At 49.7% G+C, this 14,355-nt stretch overlaps 1 pseudogene across 1 annotated transcript; it reads right to left on the bottom strand.

Moving 5' to 3' along the window:
* Positions 1-11,042: 11,042 nt before the first annotated feature.
* On the bottom strand, positions 11,043-14,141 carry LOC311103871 (perforin-1-like; annotated as a pseudogene). Its single transcript has 3 exons — positions 13,740-14,141; positions 11,674-12,142; positions 11,043-11,365 (listed from the first exon to the last, which is right to left on the bottom strand). The product of its transcript is annotated as a perforin-1-like (transcript).
* Between the last annotated feature and the right edge of the window lie 214 nt (positions 14,142-14,355).

Here is a 14,355-nt window from a genome sequence, read left to right as displayed (position 1 = left end):
AAGTCACTATACCAGTCACCATGATCACCCAGGAGACATATTATGAGCAGGTTATTTTTTCGATTATTGAGTCTCCTGCTTTCCCTGTGGTATTAGGTATCCCTTGGCTAGCACTCCACAACCCCACCTTCTCATGGCCGCAGAGGGCTCTCGCGGGGTGGTTGCAAGAGTGTCAGGGTAGGTGTCTAGATGTTTCCGTTGGTGCAACCACGGTGGAAAGTCCAGAAGGTACCTCCGCCATGCGCATTCCCCCCAAATACCTCGATTTGGCACATGTGTTTTCAAAGACGCGTGCGACTAAATTGCCACCTCATCGGGCGGAGGATTGCGTGATAAACCTTCGGGTAGACGCTGTACCTCCCAGGAGTCATGTGTACCCCCTGTCGCAGGCTGAAACGGAGGCTATGGAAACATACTTCTCCGAGTCCCTGGGCCAGGGGTACATACGTCCCTCCACTTCACCCGCCTCCTCGAGTTTCTTCTTTGTGAAGAAGAAAGATGGCGGTCTGCGCCCGTGCATTGATTATCGATCACTGAACAAGGAGATGATTAGATTTAGTTATCCTCTCCCCCTCATTCCTTCAGTGATTGATTCAATGCATGCGGCATGCTTCTTCACTAAGCTAGATCTCAGGAGTGCATACAACCTGGTGTGTGTTCGGGAGGGGGATGAGTGGAAGACAGCATTCAGCACAACCACGGGGCATTATGAATACCTGGTGATGCCCTACGGTTTGATGAATGCTCCATCCGTCTTCCAGTCCTTTGTGAACGAGGTGTTTCGGGACATGCTTGGTCGCGGTGTGGTGGTCTACATCGATGACATCCTGGTGTATTCCGCTACTCGCGCCGAGCATGTGTCCCTGGTTCGCAAAGTGCTGGCCCGACTGTTGGAAAATGACCTTTATGCCAAGGCAGAGAAGTGTATGTTTTTCCAGTAGTCCGTCTCCCTCCTCGGATACCGCTTTACCACCTCAGGTGTGGTTTGATTCCCACGGGGGGCCAGTATGAAAAAAAAAAAAATATATATATATATGTATTCACTAACTGTAAGTCGCTCTGGATAAGAGCGTCTGCTAAATGACGTAAATGTAATGTAAATGAGATGGAGGGAGATTGCATTTCAGCCGTGAGTAGTTGGCCGACTCCAACCACGGTTAAGGAGGTGCAGCGCTTCCTTGGCTTTGCTAACTACTATCGGAGGTTTATCCGGGGCTTTGGCAAGGTTGCAGCTCCCATTACATCCCTGTTGAAGGGTGGGCCGTCCCGGCTCCGCTGGTCTGCTGAGGCTGACCTGGCCTTCAGGAGACTGCGGGGTCTGTTCACCTCAGCTCCGGTACTGGCCCACCCCGATCCATCACTACCGTTCGTAGTGGATGTGGATGCGTCCGAGGTAGGGATAGGCGCTGTCCTGTCCCAACGCTCGGGCACGCCACCCAAGCTCCGCCCCTGTGCCTTCTTCTCTAAGAAGCTCAGCCCGGCGGAGCAGAACTACGACGTTGGTGATCGGGAGCTGTTGGCTGTTGTCCGAGCTTTGACCGTGTGGAGGCCTTGGCTAGAAGGGGCGAAACACCCTTTCCTTGTCTGGACGGACCACCGTAACCTGGAGTACATCCGGGCAGCGAGGAGGCTGAAACCTCGCCAGGCCAGGTGGGCCCTATTCTTCACCCGGTTTGATTTTACACTGTCATACATTCTGGGTACGAAAAACGTGAAGGCAGCCGGACTGTCCCGGCTGTATGACACAGAGGAAAGGCCCAGAGACAACACCCCCATACTCCCGGCCCTCCTGCATTGTGGCGCCGGTAGTATGGGCGATGGACGCGGATATAGAGCAGGCACTACGCACAGATCCATCTCCACCTCAGTGTCCAGCTGGGCTGCGGTACCTGCCTGCTCTTATCCGTGATCGCCTGATCTTCTGGGCACACACGTCACCCTCCTCTGGTCACCCTGGTATCGGTCATACAGTGCGCTGCTTGATCGGAAAGTACTGGTGGCCTGAGGGTGTACGTCTCCTCCTGCTCGGTGTGCACCCAGAGTAAGGCACCTAGGCACCTCCCAGCGGGTAAGCTACAACCTTTACCAGTTCCACAACGACCATGGTCTCACCTTAGTATTGATTTTTTGACTGATCTTCCCCTCTCCCAAGGTAACACCACCATCCTGGTTGTTGTGGACCGCTTCTCCAAGTCCTGTTGCCTCCTTCCTCTGCCCGGTCTCCCCACGGCCCTGCAGACTGCGGAGGCCCTGTTTACTCACGTCTTCCGGCACTACGGGGTGCCAGAGGATAAAGTGTCCGACCGAGGTCCCCAGTTCACGTCCAAGGTTTGGAAGGCGTTCATGGAACGTCTGGGGGTCTCGGTCAGCCTGACCTCTGGGTTCCACCCCGAGTCAAATGGGCAGGTGGAACGGGTAAATCAGGATGTGGGTAGGTTCCTGCGGTCCTACTGCCAGGACCGTCCGGGGGAGTGGTCGGTGTTCTTGCCATGGGCAGAATATGCCCAGAACTCTCTCCGCCAATCCTCTACTAACCTAACACCATTCCAATGTGTTTTAGGTTACCAACCGGTTCTGGCACCGTGGCACCAGAGCCAGACCAAGGCTCCTGCGGTGGATGACTGGTTTCGGCGCGCGGAGGAGACGTGGGACGTTGCCCACGTTCACCTCCAGCGCGCCGTGCATCGTCAGAAGGCCAACGCTGACCATCACCGCAGTGAGGCCCCAGTTTTTGTACCGGGGGATCGGGTCTGGCTCTCAACCCGGAATCTGCCCCTCCGCCTGCCCTGCCGGAAGTTGAGCCCGTGGTTTGTGGGGCCGTTCAAAGTCCTGAGGAGAATCAACGAGGTCACGTATAGGTTATTACTTCCCCCTGATTACCGTATTAACCCCTCGTTTCATGTGTCTTTCCTCAGGCCGGTGGTGGTTGGTCCGCTCCAGGAGTCTGAGGTGCGGGAGGTTCCTCCACCTCCTCTGGACATCGAGGGGGCCCCGGCGTACTGTCCGTTCCATCCTGGATTCGAGACGTCGGGTGGGGGGCCTTCAGTACCTCGTGGAGTGATTGTCTTCTTATGTCCAAAGGTCCGACAATTTTATATTTTCTTCCAGTATTCAAATGAGGGGGTAGGCTATGAGTCTCCCCTGTGCACTACCTTCTCTGTCTTTTTTGCTTTTCTCTAGTCCCCCCTCTACCGTGCTTGTGCGTCCTCCTTGGCGGTGCAGTGTCGCCCCGCAGCGCGCTCCGACTCCAGCAAACGAATGCGATACGAGCGCGGTACTGATGCTGCTGCAAAAAAAAAGGATGAAAAAAGAAGCGATGCGGAGGGATGGATCTCTGTGCGCACGCGCGGTCTCCCTCTCTCCATCTCAATCACTTTACCTGCTACCCCTCCCCCTCCGCCCTTTTTCCCCTTCGGTGTCTATCCGCAGCGCGTAATCGTTCGGCGCTCTATGCAAACCAGGGAACTGTAGTTTGTTTAGGTGAATGAAAATAATTTTGTGGAATTCAGTCCACGCGCACGGAGACGAGTAGGGCAACGGAAAACCCAGCCCCCCTTCCCAAAGGAGCAGTTTCCACAAGGGGCTCAGGGTGGTCTATAGTGGCAGGCAGGCAGAAGGAAGTGAGATAATCAGAGGATGAGGTGATGTTACCCCCATTAAACATGTTTTTTATTTATTTATCGGAAGCCACCCACTTCAATGCACAAGGGCTCTATGTATGAGCTGTCCACCACAAAATGGTAAACGCCATCGTAATGACTGGAATAGAAGTCAGCTGTAGGCTAAAAGGCAATGTAGCCTAATGATTTAGAGAATTCAATACTTTACTCTCTGTTTTAATATTAGGCTACAGCAGACTATTTTACTGAGAGGCCTAGATTTTGAAAACCTTAACACCTCTGATTTTACAGTTATTAGATTGTAATACATCTAGACCTGCATTCTAATAGCCTATAACCTGAGGCAAATGTCATCAAAATTGTTTCAACATTTCAGACATCTTTGTTTAATTAAATTAGAATAGGCTACCATGTTAGATTGCTTTATAAGTCTACGTTTTGTGTAAAAGTTATCTTATTGTATACCGTATTCAGTGGCCTTTCCCCCCAAACCAACAGAAGGGGTCATATTACTAAACATAACATGAATATTGTCTTCAACCTTGTGCTCAATTCCATTTCCTCACATGATGACTCAATTGATCAGAGTTGTGCACTCACATTCCATATTGACAGTATCCCTGAATGGCCCCTGACTGTTTGAGCAGAGCCTACTGTAAAGAATAATCCATAATAGCTCCTAACATTATTCAATGCCTGTATTCAAGGCAATGTAGGGAGATCATGTCCTAATAAAGCACATGATATCCTCATTCAGTGGAATGATTAGTCTAGCACAGATGACCTAACTTGTGGCTTGGCATGGTTCAGTACTATCTGTAATACTTCTCAGTTTTAATTCTACAAGCAATGTACAGTATCAGGTACTGAGGTGAGACCGAAGTTGTTAGGCTACCAATATTAAATGGGATGAATTCAAAGGATAAACATACTATCTACCAATTAATCAATACCTATGTTATGCAGTGCCATCTTATATCCAGTAAAATCACCAATAAATTGGGCCACGGTGCAGAGTCATTTCAAATAAGGATTTTACGATTGTGATGAACTCATGCTCTACTCTAATTTCCTTGGAAATGGCAGCATGCCCAGTGATTAACCAACAGTCGTGTACTGTATAACCCACCTTGATGTCTTCCATTTAGCATAGAGTAGAAAGAAAAAAGCAGAGATGAGGCAGGGTTAAAACATAGCCGAAAGAGTGGGGGTCCATCTCACTAAAAAGGGGGTATATCATGAATGAGTCCCTGATAGTCATAACATGTCACATCTGCTTGATTCACACTATAGGGCCGACCTGAACTATACCCTGCTGGCTCTGATATTTTCTTTTCACATTGTCCTGTCCTGCAGTGTTACATTAACTATGGTGGATGCGTAACCAGTTCAGCCCAGTACAGCTTGGCTTGGCTCGGCACGGTTTGGCTCAGTTCAGTTTGTTTCAGTTCAGTTTGGCTCAGTAGTGTGAAATAGATACAGTAATGGAATCCATTGTGGACATTGCTTTGTTTTAACTGATGCCATCTGGGTAACCTGTTCTTATCACTTCTAACAAGTTCCCAGTTGTCCTCACAAAACCAGGCCGGCTGAAAAGGACTCTGAGTTAAGGCCTACAATTGAAATAAAAAAACATGATCTGGAGGTAGTCAAGTCAGAGATTTTACCTGTCGTATACACCTGTCACGACTTCGGCCGAGGGTCAAGAGGCGGGTGAGCGGCTGGTCCACCTGAGGCAGGGGACGATGACCGCGCAGGACTTTGCGTTGGAGTTTCGGACGCTGGCAGCGGGGTCCGGGTGGAACGAGCGGGCCCTGATCGACCATTTCCGGTGCCATCTGCAGGAGGACGTCCGACGGGAGCTAGCCTGCCGAGACACCATGTTGTCCTTCAATAAACTGGTGAACATGGCCATTCGTTTGGACAACCTGCTGGCAGCCAGAGGACGTCCTGGTAGGGGTCTGCCCGTTTCCACCCCGGACGACTCGGATTCCGAGCCGATGGAGCTAGGTGGAGCCACAGTACACCACAGTACACCACACGTCGTAGTCAACGTTCTTTTGGGCCTGGAGGCGGCAGGCAGGGCACTCACGCATCACCCCAGGTATCGAACACCCACACTTGTTCAGAGCCCTCTGCTGCGCACTGTACCCTACCTATCCACTTTCCTGATCACATTGTAGTTCCCTAGTATAAGGAGCTAGTCGATTCAGGCGCAGCTGGGAACTTTATGGACAGGGCATTCGCACGGCGTCAAGGCATTTCATTGGTTCCCCTATCCATTCCACTCCCCATCAGAGCACTCGATAGTCGAGCATTAGGGTCCGGGTTTGTTAAGGAAGTCACTATACCAGTCACCATGATCACCCAGGAGACATATTATGAGCAGGTTATTTTTTCGATTATTGAGTCTCCTGCTTTCCCTGTGGTATTAGGTATCCCTTGGCTAGCACTCCACAACCCCACCTTCTCATGGCCGCAGAGGGCTCTCGCGGGGTGGTTGCAAGAGTGTCAGGGTAGGTGTCTAGATGTTTCCGTTGGTGCAACCACGGTGGAAAGTCCAGAAGGTACCTCCGCCATGCGCATTCCCCCCAAATACCTCGATTTGGCACATGTGTTTTCAAAGACGCGTGCGACTAAATTGCCACCTCATCGGGCGGAGGATTGCGTGATAAACCTTCGGGTAGACGCTGTACCTCCCAGGAGTCATGTGTACCCCCTGTCGCAGGCTGAAACGGAGGCTATGGAAACATACTTCTCCGAGTCCCTGGGCCAGGGGTACATACGTCCCTCCACTTCACCCGCCTCCTCGAGTTTCTTCTTTGTGAAGAAGAAAGATGGCGGTCTGCGCCCGTGCATTGATTATCGATCACTGAACAAGGAGATGATTAGATTTAGTTATCCTCTCCCCCTCATTCCTTCAGTGATTGATTCAATGCATGCGGCATGCTTCTTCACTAAGCTAGATCTCAGGAGTGCATACAACCTGGTGTGTGTTCGGGAGGGGGATGAGTGGAAGACAGCATTCAGCACAACCACGGGGCATTATGAATACCTGGTGATGCCCTACGGTTTGATGAATGCTCCATCCGTCTTCCAGTCCTTTGTGAACGAGGTGTTTCGGGACATGCTTGGTCGCGGTGTGGTGGTCTACATCGATGACATCCTGGTGTATTCCGCTACTCGCGCCGAGCATGTGTCCCTGGTTCGCAAAGTGCTGGCCCGACTGTTGGAAAATGACCTTTATGCCAAGGCAGAGAAGTGTATGTTTTTCCAGTAGTCCGTCTCCCTCCTCGGATACCGCTTTACCACCTCAGGTGTGGTTTGATTCCCACGGGGGGCCAGTATGAAAAAAAAAAAAATATATATATATATGTATTCACTAACTGTAAGTCGCTCTGGATAAGAGCGTCTGCTAAATGACGTAAATGTAATGTAAATGAGATGGAGGGAGATTGCATTTCAGCCGTGAGTAGTTGGCCGACTCCAACCACGGTTAAGGAGGTGCAGCGCTTCCTTGGCTTTGCTAACTACTATCGGAGGTTTATCCGGGGCTTTGGCAAGGTTGCAGCTCCCATTACATCCCTGTTGAAGGGTGGGCCGTCCCGGCTCCGCTGGTCTGCTGAGGCTGACCTGGCCTTCAGGAGACTGCGGGGTCTGTTCACCTCAGCTCCGGTACTGGCCCACCCCGATCCATCACTACCGTTCGTAGTGGATGTGGATGCGTCCGAGGTAGGGATAGGCGCTGTCCTGTCCCAACGCTCGGGCACGCCACCCAAGCTCCGCCCCTGTGCCTTCTTCTCTAAGAAGCTCAGCCCGGCGGAGCAGAACTACGACGTTGGTGATCGGGAGCTGTTGGCTGTTGTCCGAGCTTTGACCGTGTGGAGGCCTTGGCTAGAAGGGGCGAAACACCCTTTCCTTGTCTGGACGGACCACCGTAACCTGGAGTACATCCGGGCAGCGAGGAGGCTGAAACCTCGCCAGGCCAGGTGGGCCCTATTCTTCACCCGGTTTGATTTTACACTGTCATACATTCTGGGTACGAAAAACGTGAAGGCAGCCGGACTGTCCCGGCTGTATGACACAGAGGAAAGGCCCAGAGACAACACCCCCATACTCCCGGCCTCCTGCATTGTGGCGCCGGTAGTATGGGCGATGGACGCGGATATAGAGCAGGCACTACGCACAGATCCATCTCCACCTCAGTGTCCAGCTGGGCTGCGGTACCTGCCTGCTCTTATCCGTGATCGCCTGATCTTCTGGGCACACACGTCACCCTCCTCTGGTCACCCTGGTATCGGTCATACAGTGCGCTGCTTGATCGGAAAGTACTGGTGGCCTGAGGGTGTACGTCTCCTCCTGCTCGGTGTGCACCCAGAGTAAGGCACCTAGGCACCTCCCAGCGGGTAAGCTACAACCTTTACCAGTTCCACAACGACCATGGTCTCACCTTAGTATTGATTTTTTGACTGATCTTCCCCTCTCCCAAGGTAATACCACCATCCTGGTTGTTGTGGACCGCTTCTCCAAGTCCTGTTGCCTCCTTCCTCTGCCCGGTCTCCCCACGGCCCTGCAGACTGCGGAGGCCCTGTTTACTCACGTCTTCCGGCACTACGGGGTGCCAGAGGATAAAGTGTCCGACCGAGGTCCCCAGTTCACGTCCAAGGTTTGGAAGGCGTTCATGGAACGTCTGGGGGTCTCGGTCAGCCTGACCTCTGGGTTCCACCCCGAGTCAAATGGGCAGGTGGAACGGGTAAATCAGGATGTGGGTAGGTTCCTGCGGTCCTACTGCCAGGACCGTCCGGGGGAGTGGTCGGTGTTCTTGCCATGGGCAGAATATGCCCAGAACTCTCTCCGCCAATCCTCTACTAACCTAACACCATTCCAATGTGTTTTAGGTTACCAACCGGTTCTGGCACCGTGGCACCAGAGCCAGACCAAGGCTCCTGCGGTGGATGACTGGTTTCGGCGCGCGGAGGAGACGTGGGACGTTGCCCACGTTCACCTCCAGCGCGCCGTGCATCGTCAGAAGGCCAACGCTGACCATCACCGCAGTGAGGCCCCAGTTTTTGTACCGGGGGATCGGGTCTGGCTCTCGACCCGGAATCTGCCCCTCCGCCTGCCCTGCCGGAAGTTGAGCCCGTGGTTTGTGGGGCCGTTCAAAGTCCTGAGGAGAATCACCGAGGTCACGTATAGGTTATTACTTCCCCTGATTACCGTATTAACCCCTCGTTTCATGTGTCTTTCCTCAGGCCGGTGGTGGTTGGTCCGCTCCAGGAGTCTGAGGTGCGGGAGGTTCCTCAACCTCCTCTGGACATCGAGGGGGCCCCGGCGTACTGTCCGTTCCATCCTGGATTCGAGACGTCGGGTGGGGGGCCTTCAGTACCTCGTGGAGTGGGAAGGGTACGGTCCGGAGGAACGGTGCTGGGTCCCGGTGAGGGATATCCCTCCCTATTGCGGGATTTCCACTGTCGCCATCCGGCTCGCCCTGCTCCGCGTCCTCCTGGCCGTCCCCGAGGCTGGGGTCGGCGCACTGCTGGAGCTGCGCATCAAGGGGGCGGGTACTGTCACGATTTCGGCCGAGGCTGCCTCCCCTCCTTGTTCGGTCATGCTTCGGCGTTCGTCGTCACCGGCTTACTAACCACTGCCGCCCCAATCATCATCACAATTGTCTTGTCTTGTCAATCACACACACCTGGTTCCTATCCCCTAATTAGTCTGTGTATAAGTGTTCCCTCTGCCCCCTTGTCCTTGTGGGTGATTGTTATTTGTGACAGTAGAGTAGCTCGGTGGAGCTATGTATTATTGGATATACGTTACAGTGTATTTGCCAGGGATGATAGTTTCCCCTGTGCCTGTTTCGTTGATCGCTATTTGAGCGCATTCGTGTGTCAACTAAGGAATAAACTCTGTATTCGGTGATTACCCTCCTGCGCCTGACTCCTTTCCATCACACTCATCACAACACCCCAAATATCTCTGGCAGTTTAAGTGCTCCCTTCAAAAAGTCGTAAAAACATTTTACTCCAGGAATTCATCTTTAGATGTGATTATCCTTTTCCAAATAACCAACCGTTATACCTGGAATTCTAAACAGTCCTCACAAAACCCTTACGGAAAAACAACATTAACTTCATGTGAACACGTGATCTTATGTGAAGTTAATGTGATAACATGTGACAACATGTAAAGCAACATGTGATAACATGAAACTACACATGTGAAATCATGTGATCACATGTGAAGTGTTCCAAAAACACATTTTCACAATCATGTGATTTTGCACGTGAAATCTTGTAGTTTAATACAGGGCCAAATCCTATCCATGAATAACTTGAATTCTCATGTCTACAATTGACCCCAATACATGGTTTACATGAAAGTCTGGGTTAACGCGTGTAAATTTAGCCCACAGGTATCAAATTGTTCAGTAGTGAAATAAACACTGGCACCATAATAGGCCTACTCAATTTATTGACGGACAGTACAAGCAGAAAATATAAAATTCAATGATAAAATGTAACTTGCAATAACAAAGTTGAAACAAATGTGAAAGGAAAGGAACATAATTATCCAGAGTCTGTGGTCTCACCCACTTCATCTGGGTGGTAATGAATCAGCAAAAGCACTTGGGTAATGTTCCCCTTCAAGTAGGCCTCGAATAAACTTAAAATCCCTCCTTTCACATTACTTTGAAGAAGGTTTTTTTGTGTGTCACAGTTATACGAGTAATACAGGGCGGCAGGTAGCTTAGTGGGTGAGAGCGTTATGCCAGTAACCGAAAGGTCGCTGGTTCTAATCCCTGAGCTGACTAGGTGAAAAATCTGTTGATGTACCCTTAAGCAAGGCACGTAACCCTAATTGCTCATGTAAGTCGCTCTGGATAAGAGTGTCTGCTAAATGACTAAAATGTAAATACTGCAACCCCAACTATTTGGATGTATCAGACATGACATAGAACTGTAAAAGAAAGTCAATATTGAGAAATAATTTAGTTTCGTGACAGAAAGAAAAAAGATACGAATGTAGAGGCAACCCTGAAGCAATGAATCATTTTATCGCCTTGGAAAGGAAAGACCGAGTTTGTCAACGCAAGCTAATTGGTTGACCTATAGATTTAATGCATTATTTTTTACTGATTTACCATTTGCCTCATGTAACAAAGGTGAAGCAGAGAGAAAGCTGCAAAGGACCGTCTGGCATGGCGTGTATTGTTGCGACTTTATGTTCCACAGGGAGTGAAGAGGAGTAAGTAGTCCTGTGTGGCTCAGATGGTAAGAGCATTGGTTAGAGGGTTGTGGGTTTGATTCCCGCTGGGGTTCACATATTCTAAAATGTATGCACTGTACTGTAAGTCATTTTGGATAAAAGCATCTGCTAAATGGCATATATTATTATTATATTATAATTAAATAAGTCATTTTACACGAGGGGCGCCGCTGACAGGAAGGTCCTGTTCCGGGCACCTTGAGAACCCTGGAAGAGGGTGGGTAACGTCTCTGTCTCTCTGTCCCAGTCATGGACGTAACTCAGCCTACCCTGGGACCCAGGCAAGGGGGCATACTGATCACAGAAGGCTCCTTTAAGGCTGGGGCCGCAAACCACAGACAGGGAGACATAAAGTGTGCTGTGTTTCAAGTTGAACCTATGGTTGACGTTCATGCCCCTTTGAAGGGTTATGGAGCCCTTTCCTAGCAGATCATCGTTCCATCTGTTGTCGCTGTCCCACACCTGAAAGTGCAAGGCTCTGTTAGGGAACACAGAGAGTGGGTGAATGAGAGAGAGAACTCTAAGTAAGAGCAGTGGTAATACACAATATATTCACAATGCTGACAAAATGTTTTTTACTGTTACAAGGTTTTATAGAATAGGGAGCAAAATTAGCAAATTGGAAACTACCCTGGAGATCCCACCGACAAAGACACAGAGAGCCCAAAACACCCTTAACATATGTCTTGCTGCTCCATTTATTCCTTTGTACAGGAAGCCTATACATAGTAACCCTCAAGAGACGGATCTGACTATTTAACATAAAAATGGAAAAAACTACTACTACTACTACTTTTCAAATCCACCGTTCTATACTGAATCCTGTATTTCCAGTAGGGGAAGTCATTGTTCCAGATCACAGGAGTGGAATCACCTTGATTTCCATAGAAGACCTTGACGTAGCTGTCTGTCTTAGAGAAGTAGTCGCCCCCAGAGCCCCGTAGCCACCGTCACATTCATCCTGGCCACGCCCGGTTTACCGGGGCAGCAGTTGGAGTCCACGTTCCTGTGACCGGTGCACTTACAGACGCAGTCTTTGTTGCGTCTCCCCGTCTTGCAAGCAGACGGGCAGGAGGTGGAAACTGTGTACTTCTGGATGTAGTCTCTGATAGCATTGCGCAGGTTGGCCTTGAGGATGGGGTTGTCTCTGGCCAGGAAGTGCAGGGAGCTGAGCTGGTAGGAGACCACAGCAGGGACCTTCTTAAGCCAGGTTTTGTAGCCAGACTTCTTGTTGGGGTTGAAGAGGATGTACAGTGGGGAAAAAAAGTATTTAGTCAGCCACCAATTGTGCAAGTTCTCCCACTTAAAAAGATGAGAGAGGCCTGTAATTTCCATGAGAGGTACACGTCAACTATGACAGACAAATTGAGAAAAGAAAATCCAGAAAATCACATTGTAGGATTTTTAATGAATTTATTTGCAAATTATGGTGGAAAATAAGTATTTGGTCACCTACAAACAAGCAAGATTTCTGGCTCTCACAGACCTGTAACTTCTTCTTTAAGAGGCTCCTCTGTCCTCCACTCGTTACCTGTATTAATGGCACCTGTTTGAACTTGTTATCAGTATAAAAGACACCTGTCCACAACCTCAAACAGTCACACTCCAAACTCCACTATGGCCAAGACCAAAGAGCTGTCAAAGGACACCAGAAACAAAATTGTAGACCTGCACCAGGCTGGGAAGACTGAATCTGCAATAGGTAAGCAGCTTGGTTTGAAGAAATCAACTGTGGGAGCAATTATTAGGAAATGGAAGACATACAAGACCACTGATAATCTCCCTCGATCTGGGGCTCCATGCAAGATCTCACCCCGTGGGGTCAAAATGATCACAAGAACGGTGAGCAAAAATCCCAGAACCACACGGGGGGACCTAGTGAATGACCTGCAGAGAGCTGGGACCAAAGTAACAAAGCCTACCATCAGTAACACACTACGCCGCCAGGGACTCAAATCCTGCAGTGGCAGACGTGTCCCCCTGCTTAAGCCAGTACATGTCCAGGCCCGTCTGAAGTTTGCTAGAGTGCATTTGGATGATCCAGAAGAGGATTGGGAGAATGTCATATGGTCAGATGAAACCAAAATAGAACTTTTTGGTAAAAACTCAACTCGTCGTGTTTGGAGGACAAAGAATGCTGAGTTGCATCCAAAGAACACCATACCTACTGTGAAGCATGGGGGTGGAAACATTATGCTTTGGGGCTGTTTTTCTGCAAAGGGACCAGGACGACTGATCCGTGTAAAGGAAAGAATGAATGGGGCCATGTATCATGAGATTTTGATGAAAACCTCCTTCCATCAGCAAGGGCATTGAAGATGAAACGTGGCTGGGTCTTTCAGCATGACAATGATCCCAAACACACCGCCCGGGCAACGAAGGAGTGGCTTCGTAAGAAGCATTTCAAGGTCCTGGAGTGGCCTAGCCAGTCTCCAGATCTCAACCCCATAGAAAATCTTTTGAGGGAGTTGAAAGTCCGTGTTGCCCAGCGACAGCCCCAAAACATCACTCCTCTAGAGGAGATCTGCATGGAGGAATGGGCGAAAATACCAGCAACAGTGTGTGAAAACCTTGTGAAGACTTACAGAAAACGTTTGACCTGTGTCATTGCCAACAAAGGGTATATAACAAAGTATTGAGAAACTTTTGTTATTGACCAAATACTTATTTTCCACCATAATTTGCAAACAAATTCATTAAAAATCCTACAATGTGATTTTCTGGATTTTTTTTCTCATTTTGTCTGTCATAGTTGACGTGTACCTATGATGAAAATTACAGGCCTCTCTCATCTTTTTAAGTGGTAAAACTTGCACAATTGGTGGCTGACTAAATACTTTTTTTCCCCACTGTATGCCACCTCAACGTTGCCGCCCTGCACTTCTGTGACGCGGTCCGAGAAGGTGGCTCCGAAGCTTTGGCCTGTCTTGAGTTTTTTGCTCTGGGACTTGCAGTACTTGGTCTTAGCGCTGATCGTGACACCCTTGATGGTACAGAGAGCGGCAACTTCTGGACCTGGTTGTTCATCAGAGTGTTGATGCACAGGGTGCAGTTACCGTCGTGCCCTTCTACCATGAACTTCCACACATCCACCACAAAGGCGCCGTAGGTCTGCATCTTGACAATGTCGAAACCCTCTCCGGCCAGGTTGTGGCCGGGGACGAACGGAGCCTTCTGGCAGTCGGTGAAGGAGCCAGTGTGGCAGCCGTGACACACAGGGAGGAAAAGGAAGAGTAGAAGGTTGACAGACATGGCATGCTGGGAAGAGTGAAAATTGACAAATATGGTGTGACAAAGGCAGGGTATAGACATAGAAAGAATATAATGAGGGATTTTAGAAATAATGTTATTATAAGCTTTTGCAATTGCCATCCCACTGGGCAAAGACATCACATCAACATCCCAGAAATGGGTGTGTTTACTAAATTTGGGTGTATTATTAAAGGACAAAAATCTTTAAAAGGTC

The sequence above is a fragment of the Coregonus lavaretus genome, assembly GCF_964263955.1.
Source record: "Coregonus lavaretus genome assembly, chromosome: 28".
Taxonomy (NCBI): Eukaryota; Metazoa; Chordata; class Actinopteri; order Salmoniformes; family Salmonidae; genus Coregonus; species Coregonus lavaretus.
The sequence above is the reverse complement of the archived record's forward strand: the minus strand, read 5'-3'. Positions and strand labels throughout refer to the sequence as shown.